Source organism: Peromyscus californicus, unplaced genomic scaffold (genome assembly GCF_007827085.1).
Source record: "Peromyscus californicus insignis strain IS unplaced genomic scaffold, ASM782708v3 Scaffold_8__1_contigs__length_139910024, whole genome shotgun sequence".
Lineage (NCBI taxonomy): Eukaryota > Metazoa > Chordata > Mammalia > Rodentia > Cricetidae > Peromyscus > Peromyscus californicus.
This window is the reverse complement of record NW_026294606.1, coordinates 44,632,380-44,659,019: the sequence shown is the minus strand read 5'-3', so window position 1 is coordinate 44,659,019 and position 26,640 is coordinate 44,632,380. Positions and strand designations below refer to the sequence as shown.

At 39.8% G+C, this 26,640-nt stretch overlaps 1 protein-coding gene and 1 non-coding gene across 5 annotated transcripts in view; both read right to left on the bottom strand.

Annotated features, from left to right (window-relative positions):
* Window positions 1-26,640, bottom strand: part of Pou6f2 (POU class 6 homeobox 2) — a 502,001-nt gene that overhangs the window by 150,619 nt on the left and 324,742 nt on the right. The gene's annotated exons all lie outside the window — the stretch shown is intronic.
* LOC128104798 (U6 spliceosomal RNA) lies at window positions 4,356-4,463 on the bottom strand. The gene has a single exon (XR_008216103.1). It is a non-coding gene; the product is annotated as a U6 spliceosomal RNA (small nuclear RNA).

The following is a 26,640-nucleotide window of genomic DNA, read 5'->3' as shown; positions in this document are numbered from 1 at the left end:
TCTGCATGGCAAATGTGTTGCTGATTAGTCAATAAATAAAACACTGATTGGCCATTGGCTAGGCAGGAAGTGTAGGCGGGACAAGGAGGAGAATAAAGCTGGGAAGTGGAAGGCTGAGTCAGAGAGACACTGCCAGCCACCATGATGAGAAACAGCATGTGAAGATGCCGGTAAGCCACGAGCCATGTGGCAAGGTATAGATTTATGGAAATGGATTAATTTAAGCTGTAAGAACAGTTAGCAAGAAGCCTGCCACAGCCATACAGTTTGTAACCAATATAAGTCTCTGTGTTTACTTGGTCGGGTCTGATCGGCTGTGGGACTAGCAGGTGAGAGAGATTTGCCCTGACTGTGGGCCAGGCAGGAAAACTCAAGCTACAGGAGTTTGCAGAAAAAAATTGACAATGGTAAAATTTTGAATGCACAACAACCAAAAGTTTATTCAAAATCAACCACAATGAGTCTAAGTTTGCAGCCATGCTCACCTGTGCTGTATCACATGACTTCACTGTAGCCTTGGTTCTTAGCACAATAGTATACACTGGACGGAGAATCCCATAATGCCACAAACTGCCAATAAACACTGTCCCAAACACCATAGCTCAGATTCCAGACTACTGTCTGTGATGAACTGCAGTGTTTCAACTCTACACTTGATTCTTCCAGCTCTTATAGAAACATGAAGTGTTAGTTATAGAAAACAGGGGCTTTTAGTATTTTCCTCAGCACATAAATATCAAATTAGTATGTTTCACAATTACACTGTGTTAGAATGTTTGATTTTAAAAGTTGTTTGAATTTTTAAATAGAGGTTTGTGAAAAATTGTTAAGTGATTTTTTCTTGGGATCAGTTTAGAATTTTTTTTGTTTGTTTTGTTTTGTGTTTTGAGACAGGAATGCTCTGTTTAACAGTCCTGGCTGTCCTGGAACTTGCTTGGTAGACCAGGCTAGAGTCAAACTCACAGAGATCTGCCTACCTCTGCATTCTGAGTGCTGGGATTAAAGGAGTGTGCCACCACTGCCCCACTCAGTTTAGAATTTCAATAATTTCTGAAATGACCCTAAACATACTTCTGCATTTTTGTTGCATTTATGCAAATTGGTATTCTCAGTGATGGTAATTATAAAATAAAAATATATATCAATTCTGAAAGCCTTTTCACATACTCGATATCTTACAGAGTCAAAAACCAGCCAAAATCTGATTAATGCAAAAATAAGCACATCTATATAATTAATATACAAATTTGTTTTCATTTTAATAACAGGTAAAATTATAATCCAAAGAATTGTTTCAAAATAAATTTCTTTAGCATTTATTATCAATAATGCTTTGTTTGTAGATCTGTTTTTATACCTATAAATCTAAAACTGTAATGAATTTTTGTGTGTGAAAGGGGTCATAGGTGAGTTGAAGAAAGTTTAAGAAGCCTTGACCCATAGTACTATGGCCAGGATATGTTTTTTAAAGCTGGATCCTGTAAAGTTCAGGAGGCTGCCTGCCATCTCTTCAGATGAAGATGAGAAAGGAAATTTGTTTCTTTTTGTAGGCTCAGTTCTCTCTAATATCTTTGCTAAAAGTTAGTTCAAGTGTCTTAAAAACCAAAAACCTTGAATAATTTACATTCTACCTTTTAAAGCCAAATAAGTACTTTTGAAATATAATGACTACGTGTTTTAAATTCTGGCTGTTATTTTGAATGTTAATATAAATGTCATATCTTCTCAACTAGAGTCAAGATCATGAGTATCCAGACCTGTCAATTCAAGCCTGTAATCTCAACTACTTTGTAGACTGAGAATGGAGGATCACAAGTTCAAAGACTGCCTGGGTTACACAGTGGATTAAAGGCCAGTGTGGGGGAAACTTAGGAAGATTCTATGTATTCTATATTCTAGAGGACTTATGTTTAATCCCTGGAATCTCAAAGCCAAACCAAGACAAAAACAAGCAACCAAAACCCCCACCAATTGCTAGTAGTCTTTCTTATAAGTTCCAAGAAAAACTGTAACCTCCCACCAAAATGTATAGGGCAAAACAACTTTAGAAACTTTGCTCCTTCTCAAAGGTTTTCAAACGTTCCTCTGGGGAAAGACAACATTTTGCTTCAACCAAGGACTGTGTATAGATGGGAGAAATTCCATGGTAAACATGTTAATAATTAATATGATTTTCAAAAGACATAAGAGATGATATGCTTGGTCAGTTATAGTCAGTCGATGACTCCTGTTGGGATTGCTGTAAAACTCTTCAAACCCTGCCAACCAGCTGTGCAGGTTCCTGTCACTAACACCGCTGCCATTCGTAAACTGAGTGAAGCAGCTAGGTACCTGTTGGCAAGGGCTTAGTTCAACCCTCAAGCGGAAATGTCCAAAGCTCTCATGTTGCAGATATGAATAGCATTATGGAATATCTTATCTGGCGATCATCTAGTGTAGACTCTCACACACGGTGAGAATTTCTTCTGTAGGGTTTCTGTCAGGAAACATCCAGTATCGTTTCAGTTCCTATAGGCAGGGACCCTGGCCCTCTGTTCTTGAGGATGCTGATTTCAACATTGACTCTGAATGTGAGATTATTTTCTTGGAAAACTATTCTCTATAAATACCCCAGTTCTGTGTCTACCACACCACTGGAGAAGCCCTTTATTTTCTTTTTAATAAAAGTTAGGGTCAGTTCACATAAAGGCAGAGGATACATCAGCTTGCCATAACGAGATCTGGTGTTCAGACTTGTGATGAAACATCCCTTCATCTGGACCTCACTCCCAGTCAACAGTGTCAAAGAGCTGACTGGAAGGGACAGTGCCAAACTCTAACTTATTTATCCACTCAGTAAATGTTCCAACGCTAGCTATGTTCCTGCCACTGTTACGGGAATAAAAAAAAAACTGAGACAACATAAATAGCAATTTGTGTCCTTAAGAAACTTACAGTCTAAATGATGGGGACAGATGAAAAAAAAACAAGACACATGAAGATAGAATAGATTAGATGGTGACAATTGTCAAGAGAAATCAGGTAGAGAGGCAGGAGTGGGGGAGGATCCCTTAGGAGACTGTGGAGTTGTAGGTAGGTCAGCAAAGGACTGAACTGTCAAACAGGTGAGAGGCCAGGGTATTCAGACGTGGGGGAAGAATCCCAGAGGCTGAAGCATCATACTAGGTCAACAATATGGTGGAGATGTGGGTATCAAGCACCAGGTAGCCCGGTTGGAGAACCTGGGACAGAAGGAAGGCAGTGTATGGAGTGGGAGGAAAGAATAGGGAAAACGGAGGGTGCAGGGTCTTAGCTGTTGTAGCCCACTAGGTTTCCTAGTGGCTGTACCAAACAGGACTGCATAAGAGGTTGATTGGACCACGGGCCTGAGTATCAGGTGTTTGTAAGGGTCTACACTTGACTGTAACTAGCAAGGGGGAGGTCTTTTGCCCCACTGCTTGGCATTGTTATAAATAGACCTTTGGAATAAAGTTCTGGGCCGGCGGATAAGGATCCAGGCACACCCAAGTCTATTCTGTGTTTTCTCTTCCTCTATTTCTAACCAAGTCTCTTATTCCTCATTCCTCAAGAGTCCCTGGGGTCAATAATGGTGGGGGCTCATCCTCCACACTTAGACATCATTGAAAGAGGACTGGGTTTCCTCTGTGTAAGGTGCATTCTTTGCCTATCATGTGGTTGACTTTTCCCTAATGATAGGTTCTCTGGATTTTTATGTAGCAGTGACTTAAGTGCCTGAGTGACAACTTAGCTAGTGTAAAACCTAGTGTTCTGTCTTTCAGAACTTGGTTGAGTTTGCACCATGTGTTCTGGAATTGTTTCTGTGGAGAAGCTGGAGACAAACTCATTATCTGTCCTTTCTAAATGACTTGTTTCTGATGCCTGTCTGCCTGGATAGATAACACTGAAGTTCAAGGACCTGCCTTGTAGATCTCTACATTCCAAGTTGTTTTCTAGTTCTTGGAATCTATGCGGTTTGCTCCGTTCTCCTTGCAGTGAGATATGTGGTGGTATTAATTCTGTTTCTGGCAGTGTGTATTCTGTTATTGATGCTTGTAATTTATTAATTATTTATGTTTTCCTATTAATCTCTTCTTTAATGTTATCATTATTACTTATAATGTATTTTTGTAGGTCCTAGAGTATTTTAAAAATGCCCTTGAGGGCTCTTGTTCAAGATCTTTTTCACTGATTTCATGTCTTTTTTCAATTCCCTTTATAAAGGAAATTTCTTCCTTAGATTTTCTTCGTCTCAGAATAGATTCTTTCTTTTAAATCAACACATTGCTTTTATTACTAAGCTACAAAAAAATGAAGTATGCTTGAACCCTTAAATTCTTGTGGCTTGTCCATCATTCAAAAATATGGAATGCTTCATGAATTTGCATGTCTTCCTATCACAGGGGCCATGCTAATCTTCTCTATATCATTTCAATTTTTAATATATGTGCTGCTGAAGTGAATACCAGAATAGATAGATCCTTAATTGTACTTTTCATCCTTTGTTCCTTCAAGGTGCTACCTTGAAAGGGATTGAATTCTTGTGGGATCCTAGCAAGTTCCCTTTGAGAAAGGGTTATGACAAACTCCTTTGTATCTTACCTGCCTTACATGTAATTTCTACCACACGCATAACTATCATTGTAGCATCATCTTCATGAGGCCTTCATCAGAGGCCAAACTGATCAGGCCACTGTATATTGTCTTTTTAGCCTCCAACAATGTGAGTTAAATCGTCTTTCCTTTATCGATATTTTCTTGTGGCAACAATAACAAAGAAAATGGACTAGATTAGTTTGCAAGGAAGTCTCCACACTCTTTAGCAGGATGCTGGCAGAAGACTCTGTTCTGAGGAAAAGGGGTTTCTGATATGGCTGTCTCCTTCAGTCACTCCAGACTCATGTGTGAATTTGTTTGGTTTTGTGGGATGGCAACAGTCCTGCCTTCCTTCTGAGTGGGAGGGCAGAACGCAGATGCTATGTACATGGCATTTAGCATTGAGCTTCATTGACTTCATAAAGAACAAACTGATAGACAATAGTTTCCTCATTTTGAAAAAAGTCTACTTTAAGAGGGCTGATCTTCATTTTGGTGTGTAAGGAAATGAAATATGAGTCTTATTATTAAGTTTGTGCTTATGGATGACCTTTGTGCCTTTTATACAGTAGGTACTTTCCTGAGTGTGTGCAATGTTTAAAAATTTACTCTGACTACTTTTCAACCTTAGAACATGGGATTTTTTTGATATGATATTCTTCATATTTTGACCCAATGCACAGATCTGAAAGGCTTCCCATCCATTACAAATGTTTTCCTTTTTCTTTTTCTGCTCACAGTAGAACAGTGTGAAGTATTGCATGGTGGGGCTACAGACTCTGGATTGCCCTAGATTCTGCCAATTCAGAATGAAGGTGCAACAGCAACCTTACTTTTGCCTTCTCGAAGGGTTACAGCAGTCTTTTGTTACGTGATCATCTCACCCAAAAGAGCTAAATTCTGCACCGCTTCGCTCTCACTCCACCTCAAAACCCTCTTTGAAATCAATGGGACTCGGGGCACCATGAGGCTAGGCATAACGTGGGAGAATGAGGCTCCATGCATGCACAACTACAAAATGACACAGATATATGCATTTCTTACCTGCTAAGAAAGGCTTAAAAGGGCACAGCTTAGCTACCTGATGGTGTCTTCTGAAGGAGCTATACAGAAGAAAAGAGTGTGGGCTCTCCCATTTATGTAAGTCACATCCTGTGTCATGTCACTAACTCATATATAGTTGTTGGATAAAAGCCTACATTGTACAGGAAAGGTAACCTTGTGAAAATGACAAGCGTAGGCTTTCTCTGTGTTTTATGCAATTAAAATGTTAACCTTGACATTATACTACCCCTTCAGTTTTCTTTATACGTCCTTCAGTTTGCAAACCTGAGGAACTTTTTTTTTTCCTGGTGTGTGTGAAGTATCTACAATGAGGCACTATTTTTTCCTGTCTGTGACATCTTTATGAGTAGTCATGGGAGTGGCTGACCCAGGTGAGAGCACTGACTTCTGTTTGAGATTTCCTTCAGTGTCTCTCTCTATTCCTCCCTCTTTCCATAAACTTTTCCCCAATCCTAGCCTACCTCCCATGCTACTGAGTGATTTTTTTGGGTGAAGAGGAGAATGATAGTGAAGGCTGGCCCTTCTAGCACCAAATTGGCACGTGGGATCTCTCGTGATATCTCTTCATTCATGGAGGGTTCCCTATTTCTCCTTGGAGAAAACTGATTGCACTACCTAAGACTCCAAATTTTCCTCAAATGTAGCAGAGTCTTCTTATTCCTTTCCATACTCTGTGCCCTGATGTTTCTCCTTTGCTCTTGTCTTTAAACAGGACTTCCTTATTCTTGTCTACACAAGAGAAATACCCAACAGGAGGGTAGGTAATGTAGAAAGCACCTTTTAATGAGTGGTGGTGAGCAATAATATCCTCTCAGAATGCATCCTCCAACAGCTAGACACAGAGCCCTTAAATGCCCATGTGAGATGTGCCCCCCCCATCCCAATATCCATCTGATGGCATGTTTGCTGAGATTCTATAAGTACAGTTGTCTGTATCTGTTCTGGTTCCTATTTCTGTCTCCACCTCCAACTCTTCTCTTTGGTAAGGCAATAGTGACATTGGCTGTGGGCATTTGTGAGGACACTTGTTGGAGATATATTTGGTACTGGTTTAGTGGGTTATCTTTAAGTTAGTGCTGGATATCTTGGTAAAGGAAAGCATTGAGCACTATTCCTACCACACATCTTTATGATGTGGACAGGCATTCCTAAGGTGGCACCTATCACTGGAGGATGGTGGGTAATGGAGACAGCATGTGAAATGTACAAACCCAGAAACTCATGTGTAAAAAATTATTCCATCTATTATAACTCTGCCAGTGCCTATGATACTAGGGATTAAAAAGAAGATTAATCACTATAGAATGATCCTTCAGAAATTTCTATAAACACTGATATTACATAATTTTTGTTACCTGAAGAGACATTTGAAAGGTAGTAGCCAAAATACAGGCAATGTTGAAGAGTATGAATGATTGTGTTGGTGGATTTTGTGATGTTGCTTTTTCAACTTTTAAATTTCTGTTTTGCTAAAATCTTCCTTAGCTCAACAAATATCTAATATCTGATCTTGACAGATCCCCAAATTATATAAACTTTCATTTCTATAACTCTAACCTGCCCATACAGAAAGAATATTATTTACTCAAATAAATAAATAATATCTTTTTATATACAAACTAGTAACAGGCAAGGCTTACCCACTTAATTCTCCTTGAGTACACCCATCATACAGTCAGTGTGGTCAATGGTCTTGCTGTGTCAGCCTTAGCACAAGGGCCATAGAGATGGCAAGCCCAATTTGGACTCTAGTCTTCTTCAGTTATTCCAGGTCTTCATGGAGCTTGTTGTTCAGATAATTTTTCCAGAACTTGATTCTATTTACCATCCTTTTCATCCTTCTGTTTTTTTCAGAAAATGATGTGGGATCTTGAACCAGCATGGATTCAGCATAATGGCGATCACATGTTCCACTTTGTCTTCAATGAGCTTTCTAGCCCTCTTAGTGAGGTCAGTGTTCCCTTCTCTTGACACCATACAAATACACCTTTTGCCTATACCCACAATGGCACCAATGACAATGACTATTGTACGCTGCCTATGGATGTTGCTGCTATTCTCAGGGATCACTAGTGACATGGTAGCAGCATCATGGTAATACACAGTCCTCCTGCGGAAGAGCTCTCAATTACCTTAAGTACATTTTAGGAATTGCAGAAGTTAATTCTTCTGAGACCATTTTGGAACTCAGATCCATATCTGTGGAGCCATAATATGATGGATCTGCTGGACATCTGAATATCCTCACATAACTCATCAATGAATTATTCTTGCTAAATTACTTCTAACAGATCCCTTCAAAAATGCCTCAAAACAATAACCAAAATGGTATAAGACAATTAAAGGAAATAAAGGAACAAGCTTAATTCAACTTGAATGGAAATAGCATATAAAAAAGGACCTTGTGGCATGGTGACTGGAAGCCATTAACTCCAGTTTGACAGAAGTTTCCCTGTTCCAGGATCAACATGGAAAATGAAACTTCATACATGCTAATAGCATGAACAAATAGTATCCCTTTCTGTTGTGATTTAAGATGTGAGCTCTTAGCTATTACTGTTGCTATGTCTGTTACCTGCTGTCACAACTCCTTGCTATGATAGACTCTTATCTCTCTGTAAACATAATGCCAGATGAACTTTTTATTTTATTTTTTTGTTTTTTCGAGACAGAGAAACCTTCTCTGTGCAGCTTTGTGCCTTTTCCTGGAACTCACTTGGTAGTCCAGACTGGCCTCAAACTCACAGAGATCCTCTTGGCTCTGCCTCCTGAGTGCTGGGATTAAAGGCGTGTGCCACCACCGCCAGCTGTGAACTTTTTATTTTATAAGTTGCCATGGTCATGGTGTTTTATCACAGCTGTAGAAAGGTAACTAATACAAAAGTTTGTACCAGGGAGTGACCTATTGATGTGACAGACATGACCATGCTGTTGTTTGGAGGAATGTGGAAGACTTTGGGACTTTGTACTAGAAATACAATTGAATACTGTACCATAACAGTTCCTCTTAGTAGGATCCAGGAAGATACTGCTGAGAGCAGTTTGTACTGTGGGGCCTCAGTTCAAGAGATTTCAGATAGTAGCAACTGGGCTAGGGACCTTTCTTGTGATATTTTGGCAAAAAAATGTGGCAGCTTTCTGCCTTTGTCCTAAGAACTTGCCTGAGCCTAACTTAAAGTAATGGACTAATTTCTGTGATAGAGAAGATTGCAAGACAACCTAATATTGACTCTGTTGTATGATTATTAGCAATCACTCTTATACAGGTCTAAAATGAAAAAAAAATAGCAAATGAAACAGAAAGAAATACAAAATGTACAGTTTGAAGAGAAAAAGAATACCAGGACATTTAATGTTACAGCCAAGACTTATGCGTACAGAGATGAAATTCAGGAGAAGCTTAATATGCATTGAAACAAAGGAAAGGATATCATCAGAGAAAGACCTCACCCAGCTAAGCTTCCAAATTGTGAAAGAGAGCCTAAGGGTTAATCTGTTCCTGTAAAGCAACAGGGAAAAAAAAAGCTGCTGCTATTGTAACTTAGTTGAAGGGGGCCAAGGTCAACCCTATGCTGGCATCTTGGCAATATTGTCCATGTGATAAAGATTCAAAAGTAAAGGGGTCATGGAATCTTCTCCCACTGTTTCAGAAAGCCTCTTGGAATCAGGCATCATATATAGGGGAATGCTGGCATCGAGGTTCTGAGAAGCTATTGTGTGAAGCCTGGGTTATGGTGGAGAACTTAAGATGTCAGAGATTCCAAATCCATGGGATATCTTTTGAGGAGAGCTTAATATAGGGAGTGGAACCATTAGGAATTATGTTTTGAGCCAGAAAAGTATGTTATGGCCAGCAAAGTTGGAAGGAGTGAGCCTTCTAAACCTATTGACATCAGACATGGAACTACAGGATTTGGTGTTTGCCCTGCTGTGTCAAAGCCTGTTGCTTGGAGGAATGTGGAAGACTTTGGGACTTTGTACTAGAAATGTTAAATGTCAAACTATACATTTTTGTTGGTCCAGTATTTCTTTACTATGCCCCCCATTCCTTCTCTTTGGAATGATAATGTGTATTCTGTATTATTGTATGTTGGAAGTATGAAATTTTCTTTTTTTTCTCTCTCTCTCTCTCTCTCTCTCTCTCTCTCTCTCTCTCTCTCTCTCTCTCTCTCTCTCTCTCTCTTGCTTACTTGCCTTTTTGGTTGTGAGCCTAGCCTTTAATGGCTGAACCATCTCTCCAGCCTGTAATTTGATTTTTGATTTCACAATGGGCTGCCATTAAGAAATTGCCTCGAGTTTCAGAAGACTTTTGGATTTTAAATAGTGTTAAGACTGAAAGACTATGGAGACTTTTGGAGTTGGACTCAATTTTGCATGATTATGTGGCCACAAGCCCACAGGGTTTGGGCTAGGGAATGGAATGTGGTAGTTCAAATAAGATGACCTCTACAGGCTCAGATGTTTGAATATTTGGTCTCCAGTTGTTGGCACTGTTTGGGTGGGTTTAAAAAATGTGGCCTTGTGATTGAATTATGCTACTTGGAGAAGGCTTTGAGATTTCAAAGCTTGGGGTATTCCCAGTCCACTCTCTCTGTGCCTGTGGTTCAACATGTGGGCTTTTAACTGTTCCTGTCTCCATGCCTGTCAGCCAAAAACATGAGTAGAGTTAAAAAGCCAAGGACATTTGTTATAGCATTCACCCAACTATAATGATAAATTCCAGAAAGTAGAATCAGAGACTTTCCATTAATACCTTAATAGTGTTGATAATAGAGGTAGGATGATATAGGGGAGGGAATATGGGTTTTGAAGACCTGGGCTGAAGTCTTTTGATAGCTACTAAGTGTTGAGTTTCCTTATTCATAAACAAGTTTAATGGCATCTAGCTGTAAAGATGTTAGGAAGAATAGGCATGAGGCTCTGGGGAAAGTTGTTAAATAGTAGATTTAGATTCCCAAGGAATGATAGTTGTCATCTCTTTTATGGGCTTATGCTACTACTGCTGTTCTAAGCATTGCCTTAGATTCATCAGTAACAGGTGTTTTTTTAAGCAAACATAACCTTATTTTTCAGCAATGCTAACTGGTTACTTACAGGCTGGCGGTTTTGTTTGACTTAATGTGTTTGGTCCTCTTGATTTATGAACCTGGTTTCTATTTGTTAGAAGCCTGGGGATTTCAAATATCCTTCACATACATAAGATTTCATGGACTGAATTTACAAGTATAACATTTTACTCTGATATTAAGTAACTATTGAGAAAAAGAAAAAAGTGAAAAATAGCAATGATGGTTATTTGCTATAGAAAGGAAATTGAGTCCTTCTATGGCGGTTAAAGAATTGACTTTTCTTTTCCAAAAAGGAAAAGTATCCTTTGAAGCTTTCTAAGAGAAAACTTAGCTCATTTCTCTTTTCTTTTATAAATATTCAGTGGAAATCATGTACACGAGAGCTTAAGGCATCAGGCTTCAAGTGTTCTTAGCACACTGGAGAATGTTAGTGAAGACCTGTTTACAGCTGCTCATCTTCAGAGAAGTGTAACACCGACAGTTTAAGTCATACATTTCCCTCCATATTGCACTTGTGTGTCCTCACAGCAATTGCGCAGCAAGGAGGGGGCTATCATTGGTATCTCCACATGTAAATATGACACTTGAAGATCTCAAAAATTCAATCTTGAGCACCATAGCTATTGATAGAAATGCAAAGCGTCAAGAAATACCCAGACACTTGCTGTCCCGAAGTCAAAGCACCACAGCTGTGGCACAAACACTTTTGAGCGCACTGATTTGTCCTGGCCTTATGTTAATTAAGCCCAGTACAGAGTGCTGCTCTGACCTTCTTCTCAGACATTATGAGCTACACATAACAAAATCACTTTTTAATTGAATGCATTTTGATTTAGGCAGCATCTTTAAAACAGTGAAATATGAATTCTCAATGATTAAAGCATAGGAAGTGACATTTTTGGAATTTCACCATTATTAACTATAGACCCTTCAACAAGCTTGACTTCTCCAAGAATAAAATGAGAAAGAATTTTTTCTCAATAAAGTTACTATGAAGATTAAGTGAAATAACCTACCTAATGAGAATATCTCAGCACTAAGTGTGCAACAATAGTAATTATTATATTCTGGTATGTAGACACAGTTGGTATTTTACATCAAGCATATTGACATTGAATTTATGTATCTATACAATTAAGAAAAAGGTTCCTTTGTAAAATTTCAAAGATAGATTATGAATTTCGCTGGGTAAGGATTAATCTAAATGATACTGTGTGATTCCACTTTGTAGAATTTATTATTATATTCTAGAGTCCTATAATCATTTCCATGGGGATTTTTAGCCTCAGGTTCACTTTCTTTTGGGATCACTATCAAACCTAAGTGTCTGACTGAATTCCCTGTGACTATCTAGTAAGTTGGAAATGCTTGCAGAACATCAAAACTAGGGTCATCTTTTCTAAATACAGTGGTGTGTTAACTGTGTATTCCTGTTTTACACAGAGTCTCTTTGCATGAGGATTTTCTGTCTACACCAAGGATGATGATTTTTACTCACTATGCCCGAGGCCCTGTTTCCAGTCCAAGTTGGCTGAAGATTGTTTCTTGGTTTCTTTTCTCTTGTTTTTAATTCACTTTGTTTTGAAAAACTTCTAGTTCTGAACCTTGGAGAGATCCTTGGATGTGCGCATTTAAGATGCAGGTCCTCCTAGTGTGCCAAGGCTTGGAGGGAATGGGACTTATGAAGTAGCTGAGGATTCTTGATGGTTCAGATGTCCAAGACACTCAACAAATGTTAACTCAAAAGATCTTGGTTTAAGTAGGCTCTCAGAAGACTGTTCCTGTGGGTTGGATTTGTTGTTGTTGTTGCTGCTGATGTTTATTTTTGAGACAGGAACTTATGTAGCCCTGGCTGGCCTTGTACTCACTATGTAACTGAGGTTGGCCTTGAACTCCTTTCTTTTTCTGCCTCACCACCCACATGCTAGGATTACAGGTATATGCCAATATACCCAGCCCTATTTCTGTAGTTGTAAATTCTTCTTTTTCCTGTGAACTGATCTCTATTATTACTGATTTGTAAGATTTCTCTGTATGTTAAAGGTACATCCTAGTCTGTCATATGTGTTAAAACTATTTTTCTCTATTATTTTTCTTTTTATTTTTTGGATATGAAGATACTTTTATGTTCCATCTCTTTGAAGGTTTTCCGTATGGGCTCATTTACATTTGAGATGAGATAAATATCACTGGAGTGATTTGTGTAGGGGTGTGGCATCCAGAGCAAGTTATACAAATAGCTGGGGTCTGTTCAAAATCCTCTTCAGCTTTAAAGGTTTGCTGACAGGGGACAGATTTCCATACAGACATTTGGTGGGGAGCTGGGTCTGCCAGAGGGAACAATTTTCTGGAATTTAACAATACCTTGCAAGGTCAGAGAAACACTCAGGGAACCAGCTTGCCTTTCTACCTAGACACCCCAGTGGACTTAACAAAATATATGCCTACTTTAATTTCCATCAGTTTCCAACCTTTGTCCTGTGTCAGTCCTACTCACCCTCCATGCTGCTGCTGCCTGCACCCAACTGTGATAAATGCCTAGCCACCTTGTGGGCAGAATGCTTCTTCAGCCTGCAGGTGAACAAACATCTCCCTGATTTGCAGATATGTTTTGTACCTGAGTAAAACTGCTTTTGCTTTTATCTCAGTCTTGTTTATGATTTTCTCGGTTCACAGAAATAACAAAGACCTGAACCAGATGCTATGTGAGTTACATTTCTTAACTTCTTTTTTTCTGGGAAATACTGGCGAGGCCCTTCCTTAGGATTTATTTAGCTTTTCTCTTCCTCTCCTACAAATGTATAGATCACATGTCAATTCCTAGACCTATAGTTTGAAGAGACCAAGTCATGCTATATGTGTTTTATGACATCATGCACGTCACAGGGGATTTGCTCACATGCTGACTGAGGAAGAAGAGTCAACCTAACCTCCAAGGCATCATTCCTCATTATCTCAACACATAAGATCAATTCCCTTTGCACCTTCCGACAGCTGCAGGAATGGGGTGTTGTGAAAAGATAGGGGACAAGAACAATAGCAATCTGAGAATGATGGGTATTTCTATCCACCCTTATACAATAGCCAGGTAGAGGAATGGCAATGGAAAGCTGATTGTTGGAGCCGTGTCTCTGTACCAACAACTACCCTTTCAATCAGGGATGCAAGAGCAGTGGTTCTATGATGTGACTAACCCAGCAACCACAGCTTCATTTAGGAACTTGTTAGACAGGCTTCATCTTCAACCAGCTGCTAGACAACTCTAAATGGGCCTAAGAAATCCACATACACATTACGACGTCATCCTAGTGATTCCAGCTCAAGTTTAGTTAGACAGAGCACATAGCCAGATAGAACTTACATCTAGTTCTCTAAGTTTCAGATATTCATTACCTAGTAGTTATTGCATGCTTCCTAGGCATACAGTTCTGCAATTACTTAAGGAACTCTGGCTGAAAAAGCTCTGACAAATGCTTAAGCTACAAGAGGAAAAAGAACACAGGGACTCACGTCTTTTATGAGAAATGTGATTCTGATTTTACTCTAGGCTCTTGATCCTAATTATTTCTTTTAAATTAAGACAGTTGATACTTATGGGAAGTCTATGTGTCCTGCGCCATACCAATCACTGTTGTACTTCCAAAGAGTAATACAGCATACTCTTTATCGCCACGGAGCTTAAAATTTCACTGAGAATCAGCAAAAATCATAGAAGAAGCAGTGTCAACATGAGATACATACAGATATAGATAGATAGATGATAGGTAGGTAGGTAGGTAGATAGATAGATAGATAGATAGATAGATAGATAGATAGACTGACCAACAGATATGGAGCTAAGAGAAGATGCCAGTTATTATGAAGTTACACTTGGATAAACCCTCTGTTAAATAGAAAAGGCTACAGACCCAACCTATTGAACAGTACAACTCTGCCCAGTCTAGTTCACACACTCTCTGAAGATATACATTAACTTATCATTGGCAAGAACACTGAACACACAACATATTTACTAATGAGGCATTGAGTAGCTCAGATAATTTATTGAAAACCCTCCATCCTCCATAATCTCTAGCTGGCTGGTGTTGCAACTTCCTGCTGCTACCCAGCACTGAGAGAGGGTATGATATTATTGATATTGTGAGGAAAATGTTAAGATTCAAAATCTGAAGCCTGGCTTCTGGACATGTGCTACTTTTACACCATTATAACATCAAATGTCCTAAGTCAAACCATTGTAAATCAGGGATGGCATGTATTAAATTCAATGAACAAATATGGGTTACTCAGAGTGTCTTCTTTCTAGTCTTCTAATATTCCAATGACAGTGTTGCCCAAGCATTTTGATGTTGGGTCAAAATCCACAAAGACACAAAGGTGGGAAAATAAATGTCATCCCAAGAACCTATATTCTAGTATTGAATCTACCTGTTTTGGTCTTTGCTGTTGGCCCTGGGAATACCTATGCTGTGGGCTTCTACCCACTTTTGTGACAGTCTTTGGGTTACTCCAGTTCAGAGTGTCATAACTTTTGAATTTGCGCAGGGGAATGGGGTCTATAATTAAGAAAACATGATTTTTTTTAGAGCAGAGAAGAATATAGTTTCTAAAAATTCTGGAGAAATTACCTTCACTCTCGTGTAAAATTTATAGTTTATATATAAAATGAGTGGTTCTAACTGCTTAGAAATGGACAAAGTTGTGACATTGTTAAGTAGGAACAAATCCATAGAATGAATTCCTTAATTTCTTCCAGGAGGACTTTAATTAGCTTTGTAAGTTTAGGGAAAGATAAAAACAAATTACAGTTCTTTTTTGGATTTGAGGAGAATCACTGACAACATCTTGCACATATCTCTTTGGATGGGGCTGAAAAATGTGGGCTCTCGTGACCTCACAAAATCCTGAAATCCGGGGAACAAATCCAGAGGACATCTAAATAGAGCAGCTGCGTGGAGAGCAGAGTGAACTTTCCCAGGCACTGCCTCAAAGGCCTGTCCTTGTCCCTTTCTTATTTAATATTTTCATTGGTGACTGGAGGAAGGGCAGCGAGGGAGGGAATGACGACCAGGACAATGATGGACAGATTGAGGGTTCCACAAGTTCATGAGGAGCTACGAGTGGAGAAATAAGCCTGACAAGATAAGATATAATGAAGACTAGTTAGCAATTGGTTTTAAAACACACACACATGCACCCACACTCAGAGGCACAAGCACCCACACATTTACATATGCCTCTGTGGAACTCTCAGAGTAAGGATCCATGGGTAACAGCAGGACACACAGTACAGTGTCTTACAGATTCTGACGACAGTGACCAACACTGGACTCCACAAAGTTAATGGGGTTAGCCTAACTTGATGCAATCAGTAAAAGAACAGAACCTCACACAAAGGTAGTAGGAACCCCTGGATGCAGGGCAGGCAGATCCTATGGGGAATATTGTGTTCAGTTCTGGATGGCATGATTTACTAGGGAAAGTGCACAGCATTCCATCATTTCTTCATGACACCAGATGACCCTGAAATGACTAAAACTAAAATCTCTACAACTGTGTCAATTCTAATTTCACAGAATAGCTAGAGAATGAGTTCTCGAATTATTAAATGGACACTGAAAATCGCATTGAACATTGGGCTGGGATAACTGCCATCACAGAAGAGAAAATTGTGAAGCCCCAGGAATAAGAAAAGCAAAACTGTTCTCTGCAGCATTTTGTCAAAATACAAATGGGCACAATTTTCCCTGTGAAATTAAAAGCAGGACTCCAGATGGGTGTGGTGCTGCACACCTTCAGTTTCAGCACTTGGGAGGCAGAGGCAGGTGTATCTCTGGGAGTTTAAGGCCAGCCTGGTCCATGTATCCAGTTCTAGAACAATGAGGGCTACATAGTGAGATCTTGTCTCAAACAAAACAAAACAAGAACAACAACAAACCAATAAGACAGCAAACTTCCAACAAACAACCACTCCCCCAGAACAAAATAAAATAAAACAAGAAAACCTCAAACCAAAATATAAGACAACCAACCAATCATACAGAAACAGTACAAGAAAAATGACCTTTCAAAGGTGGCATAAGCCTTCTAATAAAGATTTTTGTCATCATGACTTTCCCCACACACTGATGCTGTTGGAGGTGGGGTCTTTTTTTTTATTTATTTTTTATTTTTTATTTTTTTTTTGGTTTTTCAAGACAGGGTTTCTCTGTGTAGCTTTGCGCCTTTCCTGGAACTCACTTGGTAGCCCAGGCTGGCCTCGAACTCACAGAGATCCGCCTGGCTCTGCCTCCTGAGTGCTGGGATTAAAGGCGTGTGCCACCACCGCCCGGCGGAGGTGGGGGTCTTTAAAGAAGACATTGAATAAATATGAAGTCATTAGGTGGCTTCAATCCAGCAAGCTTGATGGTCTCATAAGAAGGCAAAATTTGGGCACACACAGGCAGAAAGTGGCTGCCCAGAACCTGGAGAGAGGTCTAGAACACATTTTTCCCTTACAGTCCCTCAGAACCAACTCTGCTGACGCCCAACCCTTGGACTGCCTCCCACTGTGGGGAGATAAATTTTGTAGTGTTGGACACCGGGTCTGCAGTACTAGTGAGGTAAGGGCTGGGGATGATGGCTGTCCCCAGTCCTAGCATTCTGCCATGGGTACAGGGCTTTGGTCATTAGTCTCTCTCCCAACATAGCAATTTCTCTATGAGACTCAACATTTGGAAAAACCTATCAAAGTGTCTGGTTCTCCTCTTCAGAATTCCACTACCTCCCCAATCCTTGGCCATCTTGGTACATCCCTTATTAGTGTTTCCTCTGCACATTTAACTGAATTCTGGTCTCTGCTTTATTTGTAGATTCACTATTCACTTGAGCCACAGAGACACTTTAAAGTTTTATAGTTTATGTTTCTGTGACATTTTGATGAAGGATAGCATTCTACACTGGCCTTGAAGAATATTATTAGTGGCTGAACCTCTCACTCCTGAGCAGTCACAGGTCTGGTTCTCACCAGTGTTGCTGGCCTTTGGGAGAGGATGCTAGACTTGGCTACCTAGTCAGAATGAGGACAGCTTTGAAGGACCGCTGCAAAGGCAGGCCATGAATGCTGGGGAGGCTTTGTCTCCTGGCTGGCAGGATAAAAAGCCCCAGATGTCTGGCAGGGAAAAGCATGCCCGGAAGAAAGCTGCCTCCAGCAAGTGCAATTCCACTAAGTTAATCAAGCTGTGCTGCCCTATCTCCCTTGCAGAGAATTTTCTAAGCCTTTCTTGCCACAGTGGCCTGGAGAAGAGCAGAGGAGCTGAGTGAGGACCTGCAGACAGGTACTGTGCAAACCCGAGGACAATACAACCCCTCTAGCATGGTTTGGCTTTATGCAGCTGCCCACTTGTATAGTCAATTCCCAGGACTTTCAGAGTTCACCTTTCAATGATGCATGAAGCCCATACTGAACTTGAAAAATTCCAGCCCCTCATTATCTATTTAGTGCTCGTTCTCTGCTCGGCTCCAGCTGGGAAACTTACATATCACTCCTACTTTTTGTTGTGTATATTTCAGAATCTTCATGTGGTATCAACTGCTGTGAGCACAAATGAAGTATTGGTGTCTGTTAATTTTTTTTTTTTTTATCTCTCTCGTGGTGGATCCAAATGGATCTTTATTAGGTGGGTGAAGCATGAAGCATAAGTCAAAGGATTAGTTGATAAGGTGGACTAGTTATGTAAGAAGATGGAGAAGTAGGTGAGATAAATGACGAAAATAAAAGCACAAACCCTTGTTCAGCCCAGGAAAGTGGGTGAGGGGACTGTGCTGGATCTCACCCACACAGCCAGGATGCTTCACAGGCAGGCCTGCTTCAGACCTGAAGTGCTTACTAGAAATCTCTGTTAGCGTATATACTTTTATGTAAGGCTGGACTGAACAAGGAAGACATGAATGCCATCCTGGCCTTCTAGATTAGTCTGTGACTATGTGTTCTCAAGCAATGACTTCCTACTTTCTGACTTGAGTAGTGGTGACATTAGGTTTAAAGCAAAGCCATACAGGTATTTCTTGACTAGATAGGGTCAGTCCCCCAAATCCACTGTACATTAAAAACATAATTAAAAACTCCATTTCATCCACTTAACTTACTCAACATCACAGCTTGGTTATGTAGTAGCTACAAAGAGTGGGATGGTCATTGTTGTGAGCACATAGCAACCAGGGGGATGCAGCTACCTCCACCTGCCTAGTATGTCTGGAGATGATTAAATTGCCCATTACTAACTAGGGTCATATCCAAACTTGGAAGTCAAAGTATTAGTTCTAGTTAGTGTATTTCACCTGAATAGCTTTGAAAACCGTTGTGGGTCAAGAAACACTTGTAGTTAAAAATAAAATTGTATATTATAGATATGTGGCTTATAGCATCATTTACTGAATGTAATTTTCAAGTCATTTTTGTTTGATGACAGTGAAATGCAAAAGGAAACTAGTAACGGTCGTGTTTCACCGATGGTGGCTGTGGTCTCATCATCTAGTGATGGCTGTGGTCTCATCTAGTGATGGCTGTATTCTTATCTAGTAATGGCTGTGGTTTCACTGGTGATGGCTGTGGTCTTATCTAGTGATGGCTGTGGTCTCATCTAGTGATGGTTGTGGTCTCATCTAGTGATGGTTGTGGTCTCATCTAGTGATGGTTGTGGTCTCACCTAGTGAAGGTTGTGGTCTCACTGGTGATGGCTATGGACTTACTTGACAAAGTAAGTCTTTGTCTTCCTTCAAGTATGCTACAGTCTGACTGAAATTTTTTTGTGTGTCTTTGTGTGTGTGTGTGTGTGTGTGTGTGTGTGTGTGTGTGGTCCACTATGAAAATAATTTAGCACCAATACTGAAGAATTCAGTTTTAATAGGATTTCTATTATAGATTTTATGCTAATTACTAAGTCTTAATTTATACCCAAATTTAACTCTTTCATAGGCAAAAACAGACCTAGGCTTTCTTTCAAATATATTTTAGAATCAAAGCTTCTCAGGTTGTAATTGTTATTCTGATACTCTTAGATTTTAGGGCATGTTAGGGTTAAATTCCCTGTGGCCTTCAATAAGATCAATCAAGTGAGTTTTTGTTAAGTGGTTAAGTTAATTAATTCACTAGTTTGTTCATTCAGTCAGTTATTAATTAACCCATTCTCTGCTCTGCAGAGACAGAGCAGACACTGAAGAAATAACAGTGAACAAAACAGGCATAGAACATCTTAGCCTAGAGCTCGGAGTGGAGTGGGAGGAAAAAAATATGAGCCTCATATTCACACATGTAGACGTGAAGTATTTGCAGTGCTCTTCTGGAGTGGCCAGGCACTGCAGTGAGACTCTGGGATGAGGAGGATATAGGTTTCAGACAGGAGGAACACGATCTGCAAACACCCTGCAGTGAGGACTTCTGGGAAGCTGGGAAGGAGGTCTAGAGGCTGTTTATGGATTTGAGGTTTTATCCAAAGAGCTAGAGGGATAGAACATTCATTCTGAGATAATAACTATGTTTGCATTTTAGAGACTAGACAGGATTGGGGGAAGGAAAGAGGAGTGAAGATGGTGACTTATTTGAATGCTATGCATGGAAAATATGTGCATTATGAATACATTTATGACTAAGACATGGTATCCTGCTCTCAAGGGAGAGGCAAACATTACACTTCAAAAACTATTTGTTAGGAAAAACAAAGGAGACGTTGATTAGCTTTAGAATTCTCATAATTAAGGAAGATCAAAGAACTCAAACGTTTTCTTGTGCTCCATGAATATTAAAGATGAAATGAACAGCCTCAATTTATGTGATAAAGCTGATCTCCATTCTGAAATTGCTAAACTGAAAATTGTAAGCTTAATTTTCAACTTTCTTAAACCTAGGTTGTCTCATTTTCATTAAGCCATATCAGTAAACATTTGTATAAGAAATGAACTTACACTGAAATATGAAAGGCTACCAGTGTTGCCAACTAGTTAATTCCCAATAGAATGTGAAAGGCTAATGACAGTAAGATGCAATTCTACAGAGACAGGGGCCAGCATCCCTTTTTGTACCCTTCAGTCTATTCTAGTACCTGAAAAATACTGTTGATATGGAATGAAATTTGGTTAAATCACAGTGGTTTCTTTGTTTTGGAAAAATATGCTCTATAATGTGTTAAGAAGAAATATTGAGTGGATGGATTTTATATAATTTAGCATGAAGGTTTTAGAGACCATTGTAAATACAACTCAGTTTTTCTCATGCAAGTCATGAGACAAGGGAGTTTCATTCAGTAATACAGAAAAAGAAATAATGTTACTTGCAGTAAAATGGATGGAACCAGAAATCATACTGTTAAGTGAAACAAGCCAGGCTCCAAAACTCCGCATTTCCACCCGGTTTCATTGCAAGTGACTCACAAAGACACTGATGCCTAATTTTCTCCCGTATGTGGAATGAGTCTATGTGGCAAGAGAGAAAAGCAATGTAGTTTCACTTTCCGTTGCTTATTTAAATTAACTCTTCTCAATTTTATTTTTAATGTGATTTCTTTTTGTTACAGGTTTGCAAAGTACATTAATCCCTCATATCCACAGACTTGGCATTTGGAGATTCAACCAAGCTGAAGCACACATTTCTTCATGTATCTGTCCTGTTCCCAGATTCTTTTCTCTTGTCACTGTTCCTTAAACAACACAGTGCAGTAACTTCTCACACATGAGTTAGACAGCAGCAGTCACCCAGAGATAGCTTAAATTTGTGTGTGTGTGCGTGTGTGTGTGTGTGTGCGTGTGTGTGTGTGTGTGTGTGTGTGTGTGTGTGTGTGTGTGTGTATGTGTGTATAAGAAATGTGCAAATATTACATCATTTTACATGGGGGCATCAAGGACCCATGGGTTTTGCTTGTCACTAAGGGATGATTGTATTATTATCAGGAGAAATTATATCTGATGAGTCTTGTTAACATTTTGGGTTGGAAAGTCTACTTTTAATCCATCGATTTGACCAGCAATATTGGTTCAGGATAAAAACTGAGTTAGCTTTTGCCATTGAGATTGTGGCTTTCTGAAGGGACATTTGGTTCTTCTAACAACATGATCCCTGGTTCCTGTTACCCATCTACTTAGTCTGTGCTAGATTTCAGATCCAATAGATGATTTTAGCAAATATCTCCCAGTTTTAACATCCATATTTAGCTTATCATTTTCCTTTTACTTCTCCCTTTTTCCTTTTCAAATCCTCTGCTCCACTCTTGTGTAGGCCAAGCTGTCCATTCCTATCGCATTATTCCTTACTACCCAGGCCACGGTGCCTTCCTGCTTCTCAGTTTTCCCAGGGGCAGTATATCTCCTCCTACTTCATAGAACTGTGGTGAAAGGGTCATAGCCATTCGTTATGGTGAAAAGGAATCAAGATTTAAGAAGAAACTGTAGCAAATGTCTGGCTTTCAGTTGGAAATTTTAATTTGTTCTTGAGATGCTGCAGACATAACACCATATTCTGATATTATAAATAATTAACCTAAGAACTTGGTCTATTCAACTCTCCCTTGTTACCATGGTCCACACCAACTGGGCCTTAAAAGGAAGAGGGTCCATTTACCTCAGCTAAGGGAAGTGGACAGGATCCTGAAACCCAGAAACAGAAGCAGAGGAAAGAGGGGAAGCTGAAGGAAGTGCTGGGCAACAAAAAGAGTGAAGAAAGAAAAACAAATTCAAGAGACGTAACCAACAGGCCCCAGGTGGCCTTATTATATGAATAGACTGCAGATAACTACATCTTTGTACCCCAGTGCTTCATAAATTCCGTCATCTTGTTAGGCTTGTCAGAAGCACGCTGACCTCACTTCCTCCATTAACAAGCTTGCCCTGTTTGGAGGGGACATCCTTTATGGACGCAGGGCCCAGGGACATAAACAGCTTGCCGGCCTGGTGATTCTGGAAAGAATGAACTTCATGCCAGGCAGAGGAAGGGCAACGCCTTAGAAGCCGGTTGACCGATGAAGGCTGAGCCAGAGAGGCCCTGGCACAGTAACTAGTGAGCAGAGGCAGTCACAACTCCTAGGCTTTTGAAATTGTTCAAAGCAAAGTGTAAACTGCTTCCCGAGAAAGGCGTCAGAGGGAGATTGCTTTGCCCATGATGGTCAGGGCTCTGTTTATTTGCCTGGATGCTTTTTGCCATAGGAAGACAGAGGCCACCAGATATATGACCAAGTTTGCAAATATTTTACAAAAACAGTTAATTTGTGTAGATCCCACTTTGAGGTTTTGCTTTTATTTTATATTTTATATATATTTTTTGAGAGCTACTGCAAAATTTCATAATCCCGGTCTCCGAACCTGCCTCTCTTAGTTCAGGCTAGATGAAGAAAATGGCTTTACATTCCCAGTGTTCTGGGGTGGATTGAATGGTCAGAAATTGCCTTCCATTTCTACGACACTGAGTTTTTGCTGTGGTCTCCAGTATAGCCATGAAAAGGAATCTTGACTCTATAAAACAGAGAAAAACTCCCCACGGTCAACTTATGCACAAGGCGAGCTCCATAAAGCTGCTCTTGCTGACTAGCTTGGGTTTTAGTGTCTCAAGACAAACTGCATCAAATTACATATGGAAACAAAGCATCCAGAATGCCAACAAGACCTTATCTCTTATTCCTAAGGTGTTTCCCCTTGTTCCCGAGCCGACTGCTTTTTGCTCACGCTGATTTACGCTTTCTCAGTGGACACAAAGGTGGACCAAGCACGAGCTGTTTAGTGCATTCCTTGGTACCTTGAACAGATAATGAAAACGGCTCATGGTCTCACTCCTTTTCCCGTTGTAATGATGGCCTGGATACCTTTTCACGGTGCACGCTGTAATCAGAGCTCATGGACAGGCAATGGATTCATCAAAATTCATTGGATGCGTTTTGGGGTATGTGGAGGTGGGGAGCAGAGAGGAAGACGGGAAGGTGGGCTCAGCATTCACCTTCGCTCTTCTGGGTATCACTGAGCCCAGCGCCAGTAGAAAGTGTGTGGAGGGTCATCAGTTATTTCCAGTTGCTATTTTGGTCGGCCACATAAAAAATATCCCTGACAATCCTGAATTGCATGTATAAACCATTTTATGACTGTTGGTCCTCTTGTTGCTCTTTCCACTTTCAGCTTTTTTCCCCTTCTGAGTACCCCATATTTCCTCCTCTCTGCTATATCCAACATAAACATTTATCTTCTTGGACCATGTATTCAAAAAAAAAAAAAGGTATAGGGAATAGTAAAAATACAGAGTCAAATGTGAGTGGCAGCCCCATAATTCTTTATGAAGTAGCAGGTAAGATTGATTGTCAAGGGTCAAAAGGCTAGGTCAAACTCCGCTCATTCGTCAGCTGAATGTCATTTTTGTTTTCCCTGTCACCAGATAGCTTTAAAAAAATTGCAACTCCTTCCTCATTATCTGGGACTTGGCTCCTTTTCTGCCATCCAGTATTAATGAAACCGTGCTTCAAGCCTGGCCCTCATCTTCTGAGGTTCTCCTTCATGTACTGCCTTTTTTCCTGAACACCACAGAGAAAGCACCATTTCAAAGGCCATTTTCTCTCACAGCCACACTGGAAAATTGCCACCAGAGTGAGAATGATTTGAAAACGCACGAGAGGTATAAACGTTTGGATGAACAAAAATGCAATTAAGTCACAGCAGGTGTAAAGCTCGCTTCCCAGTGTAATTGGATAGTGGCAATGTCTTTGCATCTCATAAAGGGGAAACAAAACGAGGTATGTAATAATATCTGGGAGCCATCAACAATAGTGTGTCATAAAGAAAAAATTCCCCTCTGTAATTACAGTGGATCTCAATGACATAAAGCAAAACTTAAAATAATGTGTTGGTATTGTTGGGTATCTAACATGACACTCATGGCAGGTCATATGTAGGTCAACACTATCAAATAATTTCACCTCCAAAAGCATCACTTAAGTAACTCATGCTTCATTGTTCTAACCTTGTTTTTTTTTTTCTTATTTGCTTGTTTGTTTATTTGAGATGGAAGTCTCTTTATGTAGCTTTGGGTTTCTTGAATCTTACTATGTAGACCAGGTTGACCTCAAACTCATAGGGATCTGCTTGCTTCTGCATCCTGAACACTGAAATTAAAGACATACACCACTAGGCCTGACTTATGTTTAATTATTATATGGTGAAAGATAATGATTATTAGCTATGTGCTAATTAATTTGTGACTTTTTAGAGCACAGGTCTTCCACATATTCTAAGTTAACAGGGTAACACATAAAATACAGATTAGTATCTTCAGCTAGAAAACACCAAGATTTTAAATAAGAACGGTAAGTTTCTTATTTTATAAACCCTGTGCTGTTTTCTCCTCTAGCCTATTTCTTTTTTAAACATTTATTTTATTTTATTTTTATTTTATGTGTATTGGTGTTTTGCCATGGGTGTTAGGTCCCCTGGAATTAGAATTACAAACAGTTGTGACCTGTCATGTGGGTGCTGGAAATTGAACCTGGGTCCTCTGGAAGAACGATTGGTGCTCTTAACCTCTGAGCCATCTCTCTAGCCCCTCTATTCTATTTCTCTAAATATTGTTAGTACAGAGACATGGCCCATAATAGATGCATAAAGTCTAGATTAGTGGTGGTGTTATATGAACTAATCATGTAATCCTCATATGTATTTGGGATTTTCATTAGATCTTCTTTTCTTATTAGTTGGTGACCATATGGTATGCTGAAGTATGTAAAGGCCAGTCAGTGAGCTTCTCTAGCAGAACTGCAGACTACAGTCCTTAAAGGAAGGTATATCTGAGGATTGCAGAGAATCCTGCCTGCACTGATTTGTAAAATCAACTCATAACTTCCTTCTAAGCAAGAAATAATCTTGAGATAATAATCAAAATTCTTTCATGAAATTCTAAGCTCATTTCAACTTACCAAGAATCAGTAATTAACTTTGAATGTAGCATGACTTGGTTTTGTAACACACTGTTTGTCTTTTTTTTTAAAAAAATTGTCATGTATTCAAACATCCACCAGGTTCACCTTAAGGCTCTTGAGTAAAGGAGACATGATACAACCATACTGAGAATGTGGAATACAAGAGTCAAAAGCTCAGGGAACTATTCCCCACAGAGGATGACTTTGTGTACAGAGTCACCCCAGAAACCTGAAGCTTTTAACTTTCTCAGGGAGCTACTGCAGGTGAGAGTAGAAAGTGGGCCACATGAATCTGAAGGAAGAGATTTGGATTCTGCGTGTAGAAGGGTCACCCTGGGGACAATCATTGTAAAGAAAGAGCAATATAGTGAGGAGACCGACACTTATGAAAGAAGACGTTGACACAGCTAACATGAAGGGGATCTGAAATGCTCAAAACCTGTGGAAGGCAAGGAAAAGCCGTGCTGAACTTTTTGAAGCATTGCCTTAAAAATATTTTCCTAACTGTGAATGCTCAGTTGTGGATGAATGATTTTCATCAGCCTTTCTCTATTCAAGACTCAGGGAAGATCTTGGAAGAAGGGGTGGAAAGAGTGTAAGAGCTGACAGATGTCACAGAGAGCTGTGAAATGCTGATTTCTAGATATGATATGACTATTGCACACGTCAACTCACACCATCTGTGGTTCCACGCACAGGATCAAGCCAGTCAACATTCCAGCATGGATGGGAGGATGCTCAAGGTCCCGCCCCTAGTGGAGGAGCAGTTGGTAGCTGTTGAGGGGGAAAGTCACTCTCCTTTTGGGATACGGATGCTTGCTGGTTGTGCCCCAGTGGTTGGCCACATACTCATGCACATATGTGTGGCACTAATTGGACTCAAGGTTATTAGCAACTACAGAAAAGGAGGACATGAAGTTGCGAGATATGGTGGGAGCACTAGGGAGAGTAGGAATGATATAGTGGTGGATGGATGTGAACAAAATTCATTATAT